Below are 12,980 nucleotides of genomic sequence, written 5' to 3'. Positions count from 1 at the left end.
GCCTTGTGGGACTCCGCATGTCATGGACGTCCACTTAGACTTATGCTCTCCTGTACTCACATAATAACGTCTCCCTTATAAGTATGACCTGAACCATTTGAGTACCATCCCAGAAAGCCTGACCCAGTTTTTTAGTCTCTCTAGAAGTATGTTATGATCAACAGTGCCAAACGCAGCACTAAGATCTAGTAGTACCAGCACTGATATTTTGCCAGAATCAGAATTGAAGCGAATATCATTTATTATCTTAATGAGTGCTGTCTCTGTGATGTGACGCGCTCGGAAACCAGATTGAAAATTGTCCAGGTATCCATTTGAGTTTAAGTAGTTGTTCAGCTGATTAAAAAAATACCTTTTCAATAATCTTACCTATGAAAGGAAGATTTGATATTGGTCTATAGTTGCTCAACATGGTGTTATCAAGATTGCGCTTTTTCAGAAGGGGCTTAACAACTGCAGTTTTCAGGGAGTTTGGAAAAGTCCCAGAAAGAAGTGAAGCGTTCACCACTTCTAAGAGATCTGCTTCTAAACAGTTAAGCACACTTTTGAAAAAAGATGTGGGAAGTGTGTCAAGATAGCAGATTGACGATTTAAGGTGCTGTACTATTTCTTCCAAAATTTTGCTATCAATTGCTTCAAAAACAGATATAGTCACTTCTTTTTGAAATTGCAGTCGAATCTGTGTGACCTCTGCATAACTTGAGGATGTACCAATCTCCTTTCTGATATTATTGATCTTCTCAGAAAAGAAGGAAGCAAACTCATTGCATTTGCTGTCGGAGATCATTTCACTGGGAATCTGACTTGGGGGGTTTGCCAGTCTCTCAACAGTAGCAAAAAGAGTGCGAGTGTTGTTTAAGTTACTGTTTATAAGGTTTGAGAAGAAGGTCTGTCTAGCTGTGGCTAGTAAAATAGAGTCTGTTTTGATTCCATGTTCACTTTAAAGGTGCACTAATAATTTGTTTTACTTCCTAAAGAAATTACATCTTTCTTGTTCCATGACAGGTTTCTGGAGATTCATTTTCTGTCTTGGAGGATTTGGTTTGATGTGACTGGAGTCTTTGAGTTTCTCCGCACTAATTGCATCATGTTTTCAATCAGAGCTATTTTTTTCCACAACAACAGATGCAATGTGTCAGTGAGCAGTACAGTTACATAACCAGATTTTACAAAACAGGCCTCTCTTACTGTCTCTGTTTCTCTTCCTGATGCTTCCTCCACACTTCCGGTTTCTTTAGATAGATCAGGGACTGTTGGGAAGCTTATTCTGGCCAGTGACCGCCTACTTTGATAGGAAGCGAGCGTTTGATTGACATGCATGGCAGCCAATTACTGTTCATTCTGTTTTGGTGTGCCATTTAGGAGCAGATTTATATGATTCCAATAAACCTGCTTGAAAAAATTCATATAAATGATAAATTAAATGAAAATGATTTATAATAATTTAATTTATATGTGATTAAAATGGTAAAATAACACAGAAAACACCAAAAAAATAATGGGATTAGAATTTTAAAGGTCTAAAAGACACGGCTGCAGAGAAAAGTATTAAATGAAGAGGTCAAGAGTTGAAAGACAAGGGATTGAGATGAGTTTGAAAGAGTTTACATGAGAAATGGAGTGTGTGGGTTGTCATTGATTCTCTGTTGGCAGTGCCGGGCCCTTCCTCGACTCCCACTGCCGTTCACAAACTGGTGAGCTGGCAGCTTTAACAATGTGCCCAGTGTAGACGGACAGCAGACAGTGACTCGCCAGACTGAAGCATGTTTGACCTGCAGCCCCCCGTCACACCATGGCAAAGACCTCATTCAGACGGTAATATAATGACTCACTTCACACATAAACATACAGCATCAGCAGAAAACCTACACCGTTACACTTCTAATAAACTTGTATTTAAATAGTATCGCACTGCGAATCAAGTTCTTTGTGTCATGTTTGTCTTAAAATATATGCCATTGTAGGAGAAAGTATAAAATAATAAGAGTGCTGTAGCATCTCTATGTGTCCTCTTGATATATATATATATATATATATATATATTATATGGTTACTATAGTTAATCCATGGTAACCAATCACAAATTAAATGGCATATTTAGTAAATTTTGTAGTTATACAAAAAAAAAAAAAAACCTGATTAGGCTACTACACTTTTACTAGGCCTATAATAAAACCATTGTTCATTTTCTTAAGGGATTTGTATTTGTATATTCTTTCTTTGTTTTTTTGGTTGTTTTGTTTTTATAATTGTATTGCCTTAATGGTTTGATGTTTTGTACTGTTTAATAAAAAATTAACTTAAATTAAATTGTACTGTTTTTTTTTTCGTAAGTCCCAATCTGAATCAAATGATTCACGAACCCGCTCCAAAGTTCTGATCTAAATCAAATGATTCGTGATCCACACTCCATAGTCCCGATCTGAATAATGATTCGCGAACCATATCACTTCAGATTGGGACTTCGGAGCGGGGATTGCGAAACATTCAATTCGCAAAATAATGCGCAAACCCGCTGCGAACTTCCTATCTGAATAAAAAAATTCACAAACCCGCTCCGAAGTTCTGATCTAAATAAAAAGATTTGTGATCGATCAACGCTCCGAAATCCCGATCTGAATCAAATGATTCGCAATACGTGATCTGATTGGAGCGCTTCAAAAAGTCAATAATTTTGCGACGCAATAGTTTCAGGTTTTCGAAAAGCTCGGTTTCACCCATCAATACATGCTTTTTAAAATCTTTACAAGCGATGTCGAAATTTGAAAATGAATGGCTCTTTTGAACTGGATTTTGCTAGTGAATCGCTTGAAATGAATGATCGAAGTCACGAATATTCAATCGGAGTGATTCCAGCATAAATGACTCACTCAGTTGAATCGGTTTGTCTCTTCCTCCGCTTTTCGCATCTTCAGGCATGTTTACACTGTCAGCACTATTACTGGCTCAGCTCGCTAGGTTTATGACATTAACTGAAATAAGCAAAAAACATATGATGTTTACAAATAAAATATCCACTTTTCCATTCCAAAAATAGCATCCAACACAAATCTACGAACATATTCAGATGAGGTAACAACATAAAGAGGGCAAACTTCTTTAATTCAACCAAACTGTGCACATATATTTCAAACACTTCTGAGAGATTTACAGGCCCAGCATCAGCATTATTTTGATGGAAAAGGGGCAGCAGTTTCATGAAAAGTTGTACGGATGATTTTGAAGATATCATAGCCAGTTTGTCTTGACTTTGAGGTTACTTTTCCCTTTCTTCACATAGTAATAAGTACTGATTACTTAACGGACATAACATTGAAAACACACAAAAACATTTCAGGAAAGTATTGTTTGCATCCTCTTTGAATTCTGTGTTACTCTAGTCTATAATGTCAGATTACTATGATTATGATTATGATGTTTTGACGCTCAACCCCACAGTCTCTACAGAAGGCTCTTCCCAATTCCCATCAAGACTCGTCCGCCCTGATTCTCCGATGGGTTTGACCCACTGTCACATCCGACCTCTCTGACTCTCGCTGTCAGAGGATGTTATGAAACACATGAGTCATTTTTTGGTCTGCTGTGTGAAACTGCTAATCACATCAGTGTGATTGAGACGGTTATGCAACTATGCACTGAATTCTTCTAAATCTGGTTTGTTTATGTTTGAATAGTTGAGAAATAACCCTTTTTTTTGCTCTCCCCTCAAGGCAGAAAGATGTCAGCTAACAGTTCAAAGTTTGAGCTCATAACTTTTTAATCAGAAAGAGAGCACAGAGAACATATTTTATCATGCGGGTAATTGCACTTGGCCGTTTCAGTTTGAGATTTTCTGCCATTTTACATTTTGTTAAAAAAAAAAAAATTCCTGCAACTTTTGTTCGATTTTCATAAAATTTGGTACAGAGGATCTTGAAGCTGTGCTGGTTGAATATTATTAGAAATAGTTTTATATACCAAACCATTCCCATGAAACGCATCAACGAATCTGATGGCGGGAAGTGAGGCCATTTTGACCTATTGACATTCATTTTGTTATTTTGTTATATTGTCATAATGTGTAACGCACACTAGAAATGTTGTTGACAGCGCCACCTACTGGCTAAAGTAACAAAAAAGACCTAAAGTCATTACAACCTAGAAATAATATGTCTTAAAGTCATGCTTTTCATTCCGACCTCCTATGAAGTTTGTCCAGTTTTCACCATACTTAAATCAGATAATATTTTTTTTACAAATTTAAATAAATAGCAAAAAAATACAAATAAATACAAAAAGGAATTAAATAAATATTTTAAAAATATATAAAATGAAATATATATTATTTATTTTAATAATAATTTCAGATGCAATTTTTCTATAAATTTATGTCAGTTTATATACTTTTAAAAAAAATGTAAATTATATAAACATTTATAAAATTTAAATATATAAAGTTGTTTCTGGAGAATAATCTTCATTAACGCTCATGTGGTTCAAATCCAATGCATTTAGATGTTTCTTAATGACCTTTTATTGTTGCTAAGTATTATTTGAAGTTAATGTTTCTACCAATATATCTAAATAAAAAGTGGTATTTTTAAAATGTACATATAAAATGTCTATATAATTGAATTATGTTTACTAATGTTTCTTAATGACCTTTTATTGTTTCAAAGTGTTACATGAAGTTGAATCAGCACAAAATGTGTAACATTACATAGTACTTTGGCCATTCAAGTCTTTACTTTTATTGTGTATTGTTACATGAATCCATAGCAGAACAGAATATTGACCGTAAAGTAGTTTGTATATATGAATCCCACAGCAGAAGCCTCAGGGGTTTGCCATACAATATTTCAGTCTCTTTGCTCTTTGGCCTCTTCATTATTGCGCAGGTAAGCGTTCAGTCCTGCAGGGATGAACTGACCCTTGATCATATACATATGTATGTCACAAACCCAGCGTTTACCTCATGCATTTGTTTTCTGCTGTACTTGTGTGAGTTGCTTAGTGATTTTCAGACAAAGGAAATCCCAGTTATCAGTGCCGCCCTCCCCCTGCAGCTCCTCTCCAAAGCCGATCGATGGCTCCTGAAATCAATAGGCTTATTAAAGCTGCGCTCGAGTGAACAACAAAGCTGATTATCCCGACTCTCAAACTCCTGTCTCAGATCGGCCTGACGGGCTGGAGAGGTCACGAGCAGATGTCACAGGTCACGGCGAGCTGCGAATGATTGCCACAGAGAGTCATGTGACCCGGCATAAAAATTCAATTAGAGTGCGGCAGTTACAAGTTCTTGGAAACCGTCTCGAAGGGATGTGAGTCACAGTGTGAAGTGCAAAACCCTTGGAAAATGCTTTTATTCACCGATATGAAGCTCCTGTGAGTCTAGCCAAGAAAATGCAAGCTTTGTTCCAATTAAACGGCTGTTTTTCCTGCCAAAAATACATCTGTCAGCATGCACGGATTGTAAATTATGCACAAATGTTGATATTAGGTCCCTGATGAGGCCTGTCCACTAACCCGAAATCTCTTTGTTTGTTTTTCTCAGGACATTTTCTGCAATCTCTGCCAAACCCATTTGACCTAAAGTACCCCTGAGATTTTTAAGGTAATATTTCAGTCGTTTAATCATTAATCAAAAATGTGATATTTTTGTTTGTTTGATTGTGTTGTTTTTATTTTTAGCTTTTTAATTGATAGTTTTATGATTTATTTAATTATTAGCCTTTCATCAACGTACTAACAAACCCCAGTTTGGGATGCTCTAGTTACTATTTTTATTCTTAATATTTACTTAAAATACTCCTGAGATTTTAAGTTAATCATTTAATGATTTATTCGTGAGTATGTTGGTTTATTTTATTTTTTTTATTATTTTTTGGTTTGTTAATTAGTTTTTTTGTTTGTTTTAATTTGACATTTTTATTAACTCGTGAACCCCAGTTTGGGAAACCCTGCTATAAGGTTTTTATATTCTTTTATTAATATTACTTTATATTTTAGAACTAGAGTTTTGTAAACTCCAGTTCTTATTTTTATAGTTAATATTTACTTAAAATACCCCTGAGATTTTAAGTTAATATTTTTAAATAATTTAATAATCTTTTTTTTTTTCATTTTTGTAGTGAATTTATGTATTGATTTATTCATAATTTTATTTTAATTTTACATTTTTGTCATTCAGTTATTATTAGCTTTCAATCAATTCACAAATTATTATTCGAATAAGTAATTATTCGCTTTTTTCATCAACTTACAGACCCCAGTTTGGGAAACTCTAGTAGTTATTTTTATTATTAATATTATTACTACTATATTTATTTAAAAATATGACTATATAAACTAAATACAAATTCATATTGATGGATCTATTAGTCATTCTCTCTGTCTGTAAGGACTATAAACCTTCAAACTTTAAGGCTTTTTAGCTCTTAAACATGGATTTGTCTGGCTTTTCTTCAACCTTTTTCTCATCTTATTCTATACTCTATATTTTATATAGCTATTAAAATAAAAACAATAATATATTTAAATATATACAACTGTGGAAATTATTCATGCAAATTTACTTGTTTCATAACAAAGTTTCAAGTTTTAGTATTTAAAAGCATTTGTGTTTGCCTTTGTGAAGTTGTTTTGGTGTTGTAGATATTATGTTGTTTCAGAGTGTTATATAAATTGATATTGATTGATCTATGCATTTTCTCTGTCCGTATGGACTATAAACCTTCAAACACTTCAAACCTTTTTAAACTTTTACTTTTAAACAAAGCTTTTGTCCTGCTGGACGGACCGGGTGTTTGTGTGGTCATCATTTTTCAGGCCGCTGATCAAATCGGTGCCATTATTATTGTATATGTGAGCTTGTTTGGTGCGTCTCACCCAACCCGCTCAGCATTATATCAGATCTCATTTCTTTCCCCAGCACTTTTCCAATTGTACTTGAGTGTTTATTGGTACACCAGGAAATTGTATCTGTTTTGTCATCATTTCGTAGCCTCCAGGCACGCAGGTATTTGGTTTGTGGTTTTGGGTCCCCTCGGACAGATTTTATTACCTTAGAGTTGGCCTAAAATTGGAAAGGCGGTGTTATTAAACATCCCGAAGGCTTGCTGGATAACATTTCTCCGGCTGCTACACAAGATGTGCTTGTTTGTCACAGACCCACTGCTTCCCGTTTCAGAGGCCCTGGACTGCAATGTAAGGCCAAATCATTGAGCTAAATTTATATTAGTTTCCTTTTGGATAGCAAAATATATCTTTTACTAAATAAATACATGTTAACTACTCAAATAATCAGCAGACGAGACAAGCACTCAAGGTGGGACAGATGACAAGAGGAGCTTTTTGTATGGTTGGTCAATGTATACACTTGGCAGGCTATATATACTTGGTATTAAATATTGGGCAATATTTAAAAATTGGGTCCTGAATTGGACACAACACACAGGAAGAGGAATTTACTGAATTGCAATTCACAGAAATTCAACACATCAGATAATAACTTTATAAATCAGGGATTACCAAATGTTTTTGTCAGCTAATCGTCATTGACCTAAAATATTTACTTCAAGTACCCCTGAGATGTTAATATTTTTTTAATGATTTAACCATCTTTATTATTAAGTGTTTCATACTCTTTGTTTAATTTTCAATTCATTTTATTATTATTATTATTGTTTATTTTAAATATTTACTTAGCCCTGAGATTTTAAGTTAGCATGTTTTTATTATGCAACCATCTTGATTGTTAAGTGTGTTTGTTGATTTTTTAAATGTATTTCTTCATGATTTATATTACATATTTACTTGAAGTACCCCTGAGATTTGAAGTTAATATTTTTTTATTGATTTGACCCATCTCTATTATTAAGTGTGTTTGATTTTTTTTGTCTAAATTATTTATTTATTTTATGATTTATATTAAATATTTACTTGAAGTACCTTGTGATCTTAATTAAGTTAATATTACTTAATTATTTAACCATCTCTATTATTAACTGTGTTTGTTGATTTTTTTTCTTTTTTTTTTTCTATTGAATTATTTTCTTTTATTTTTAATTATTTATTATATATTTTCATCGACCAGGATTTTTTTAACCCAAGTTTGGGAAACCTGCTATAAGTTTTTGTTTTTATTACTAATATTATTCTTAAATATTATTGTTAATTATTATGCATTTAAAATGATACAATATATAAAGTAAATACAAATTTATATTTATAGATCTATACGTTCTCTCTGTCCGTAAGGTCTATAAACCTTCAAACGTTTTAAGCAAGCCAACATTCAAAGTTTGTTTTGAAAAACTGTACTTTCTCTTCTTACAAATGAACTGTCGTAATATTAATTTCTTAGCATTTTTATTCATTTTGGTTCTACTTAAATTCTCCTTAAATTCAAACTGAAATGTCAAATCTGCTGTTTCCTGTTAAATTTAAATCAAATTCAGCAGTTGAATTCAAAAATAATTTTTAATTTGAACAATTCAGGCCAGAAATTAGTTTTGGTTGATCATAGCTTTCATATCTGAGTCCTCGTTTATTTTATTATTGTGCATCATTGTGGAAACATATTGCAAATTCAGCACAGGTTAACATCAATTCATAACTATTTTGGTTTGTTGCCAATTCATATGAATTTGCAGGATTAGAGGTGGAGTTAAGGATGACGCTTCATGCTTGCTTTTTCACACAAATCATACATTTTCATGAGACACATTGAATGACTGAATTCAGATTCAGTGTTGAATTCACATCTACCTCTGAACTGACTTCTTTGTTTTCATTGCAAACGTGTGTTTCTCTGATCTCACGCCAAACATGCTGATCCTCTGCCAGCTCGGCGTCTCTGTAATGTATTGTTTGTGTCCAGGGGTTGAAGTTCTTGCTGGCAGGCCGTCAGACACTGCGCTTCTGTCCGAGAGAAAGCGGGTGTTTAGCGATGGAGAGCTGAGATTGGAGGAGAGAGCGGGTCAGCCGGAGTTTAAAAACAGCCCGTTAACACGAGTCCTGTGAAAGAGGTATTCATTAACTGTGATGTTTTCATGGTGACTCAAGCTGAAGGAATCTGTCAATTCAACTCAACCTGCTTGAGCTCAGTCAAACTCAGTCCTGCTTTGGCAGCCATTAATGCTTTACAGCAGCGACTGATGATGACCTGAACTAATGACTGCATTATCGATGCTCTTTGTGTCCTTCAAACCGGTTATTCTGATTTAATGCAATCACACTTAATGAATAATTCACTCCGAAATGAAACTTTTGTAATTATTTACTCATCCTCATGTCATTGCATGGAAAAGAGCTGCTTCAAAAGCTCTACTTTTTTCAGGTTTGGATTATTAGGGTACGTTTACAACACAACAATGTACTAAAAAAATTACAAGTTTTTCCTTTAACATTGTCAAAACGATCCCTGTTCACACGGATCCACGAAAATGACTTCAAACCACTGTATTATGCATGCCAATGCCCTTTTCACAAATTTACATTTTGTCATTTACACAGCGACAATAATGGTATTGCTTTCAAAAATATGCACTTTGAAACCCGTTTTCAAAAATTTACATTTTCAGACCAAATGCATATAAAGTAGTGCTGTCAAAAGATTAATCGTGATTAATCGCATCCAAAATAAAAGTTTTTATTTACATAATATATGTATGTGTACTGTGTTTATTTATTATGTATAGGACTATTTAAGTACACACACATGCATGTATATATTTCAGAAAAATATGTTATGTTTATATATTAAATATATTTATTTATAATATAAATTATATGAATATAAATATAGACATGTAAATACATGTAAATATTTTCAAAATACTTTGTATTTCTTTGTATACTTTCCTTCTTTTGCTCTTCTGCTGACGTGATTAACGAGAGCCTTTAAAAACCCCTTATTTGAGGCGCTTTGGTAAAGAAAAAGCAGCAGAGCATGAGTGTGAAAACTGAGTGTTTGAGTGATGTAATGTTGAAGAAAGGAGTGCGATTACTGAGAGATTGTGTTAGAAAAATCAAAAAGTGAGGGAGACCGCTGTTGTAGTTCCTCTGGGGTTTTATTTTCTTTAAAGACAAAAATTTAGAAACTTTTTTCTTTTGAGTTTGTCTTTTTTTTTTCTTTTCTTTTTTAAGATTCAGTTGAAGGAAAGGTCTCTCTATTAGAGTTGAGCTTCTTTAGTTTTGGGACTCCTGCATTTAAAGGTGCCATAGAATATATTTTGACAATATACAGTCATGGCCAAAAATATCGGCACACTTGTTAAATATGACCAAAGAAGGCTGTGAAAATTAATCTGCATTGTTAATCCTTTTGATCTTTTATTAAAAAAAATCACAAAAATCTAACCTTTCATTGGATAATAATAATTTAAAATGGGGGGAAATATCATTATGAAATAAATGTTTTTCTTTAATACACATTAGCCACAATTAACTGCACCCTTTTATTCAATACTTTTTGAAACCTCCATTTGCCAGTTTAACAGCTTTAAATGTTCTCCTATAATGCCTGATGAGGTTAGAGACACCTGACAAGAGATCAGAGACCATTCCTTCATCCAGAATCACTCCAGACCCTTTAGATTCACAGCTCCATGTTGCTGCTTCTTCTCTTCAGGTCACTCATTTTCTACAGGGTTCAGGTGCAGTGAGTGAGTCACTTATTGATTTTTTTATATGTTGGTATTTGATAGAATCCATGATGCCATGTGTCTAAACAAGATGTCCAGGACCTCCAGCAGAAATATAGGCCCACAACATCAAAAATACAGCAGTATATTTCATTGTACACATGGAATACTTTTTATCCCTGTGTTCACCAAACCCATCTTGAGTGTTTGCTGCTAAAAAGCTCATTTTTTATTTCATCTGACCACAGAAGCCAGTCCCATTTGAAGTTCCAGTCGTGTCTGATAACTGAATATGCTGGAGTTTGTTTTTGGATGAGCGGGGAGAATTTTTCTTGAAACCCTCCCTAACAACACGTGGTGATGTAGGCGCTGTTTGACAATTTTTGTTTGACTCAACTATTTTCTGCAATTCTCCAGCTGTGGTCCTTGTAGAGTCTTTAGCCGCTGAAACTCTCCTTCTCACCGTGCATTAGGACGATATAGACACACGTCCTCTTCCAGGCAGTTTCCTAACATTTTATGTTGATTGGAAATTCTTAATTATTGTCCTGATGGTGGAAATGGGGATTTTCACTGCTCTAGCTCTTTTCTTAAAGCCGCTTCACTAATTTGTGAAGCTCAGTTATCTTTTGCTGCACATCAGAAATATATTCTTTGGTTTTTCTCATTGTGATGGATGATTAAGGGAATTTGGGCTTTGTTTTTTCATATTTTATATTTATATTTCTGTGAAACAGGAAGCCATGGCTGGATAATTTCATGTTCATAATCACCCTGGAGTGCTCAAAATTGTGAATATGAATGGGAATATACTTCAGAGATATTTTACTCATAAGAATTTCTAGGGGTGCCAATAATTGTGTCCAACGTGTATTTGAGAAAAACATTTATTTCATAATGATATTTCCCCTCATTTTAAATTCTTATTATCCAATGAAAGGTTAGATTTTGTGATTTTTTTAAATAAAAGATCAAAAGGATTAACAATACAGATTAATTTTCACAATCTTCTTTGATCGTATTTACCAAGGGTGCCGATATTTTTGGCCATGACTGTAGAAGGTACACTGTTAGACATTTCAAAGGGTTTTTAATTAAGATTTACAGTAGCAAACTGTATTTGATTTACAGTTGCAAACTGTACTGTTTTACAGTAAATTACTGAAAAAAAAATCCAATTCATCAGTATACTACTGTAATTCATTCATTTTAATATAGATTTGATTATTTTTTATATAGAATTCATTTTATTATTACTCTACATAGGTACTACTGGCATTCAATTAAAACAGACACAATAATTACAAAATATAAAATTGTTTATTTAAAACATTGCATGTATAACACTTAAAAATACAGTCTTTCAATGCTGGAACAGTGCAACTTCACCATTTCTCCTGTCTTAGGATGTTTTGCAGTGCATTATGTTGTGTCCTCTGGATTCATCCTCACAAAGAATATTTAGGCAATAGAAACATAATGGGGAAAAGACAAACAGCCAAGAATACGTAGCCGTCTGCAAAACCCAGGTGCTGCTCCAAAACGTGGCCACCACCTTTGCTCACCCTCCACTTTGTTAGTGACAGAAATGTCTTCTCTGAAAAACAAGAAGTAGAAAAAACACACTTTTAAAAGGCAAAACACATAGAATACACAAATCTCTCAAAACCATAGTTCTGTCAGGACCGCTATCGTCAAAAGATAGATACTTAGCATAAAGTTTTGGTTTGGCGGTATGGTTCTGTTCTGTGCAAAAACTCCCTGCCCATCCATGCAGCCTGTCATGAATGAGCAGGGAGAGCAACAATAATAACCCCCCTAGGGTAAACAGAACAGAACAAAGCAGATATCATTAATGTACTTAAGTGTATTTAAGTGTATTTAAGTCTGATTCAGCAAGGAATATCAGAAAGACAAGTCCTGACTGTGCGAAAGGAGGAGTTGGGGATGGAGGAGGGTGATTTTTCTCCTGAGCAAGCAGAAAAAGCTGCTGATTGATACAGAAGAGAGCTTATATAGGAATGCCGCGATAGGTGTTGTATTCCTATAGGTAGATACGATCAGCTGATGCAAGCTTGACTAACGTGACCTGCCAGAACTAATGCTAACGCTTCATTTGTTCTCTTACCATGAATTATAAGTCTCAGGGTGGCTGGCTTGCTCGTGTCTTTCTTGATGCTTCATTGCAGTGATAGAATAAAACAACTAAATCTATAGATTAAATGCCTTTGAAAAGTATAGCAAAAGTTTATTAAGGCATAGTAAAATAAAAGTAAAATGTAAAAAATAAAAAATAAAATCAACTTTAAATAAAATAAAATAAAAACTCTCCTTATTTGTGCTTAATACTGCTGC

Source organism: Onychostoma macrolepis, chromosome 13 (genome assembly GCF_012432095.1).
Source record: "Onychostoma macrolepis isolate SWU-2019 chromosome 13, ASM1243209v1, whole genome shotgun sequence".
Lineage (NCBI taxonomy): Eukaryota > Metazoa > Chordata > Actinopteri > Cypriniformes > Cyprinidae > Onychostoma > Onychostoma macrolepis.
The sequence above is the reverse complement of the archived record's forward strand: the minus strand, read 5'-3'. Positions refer to the sequence as shown.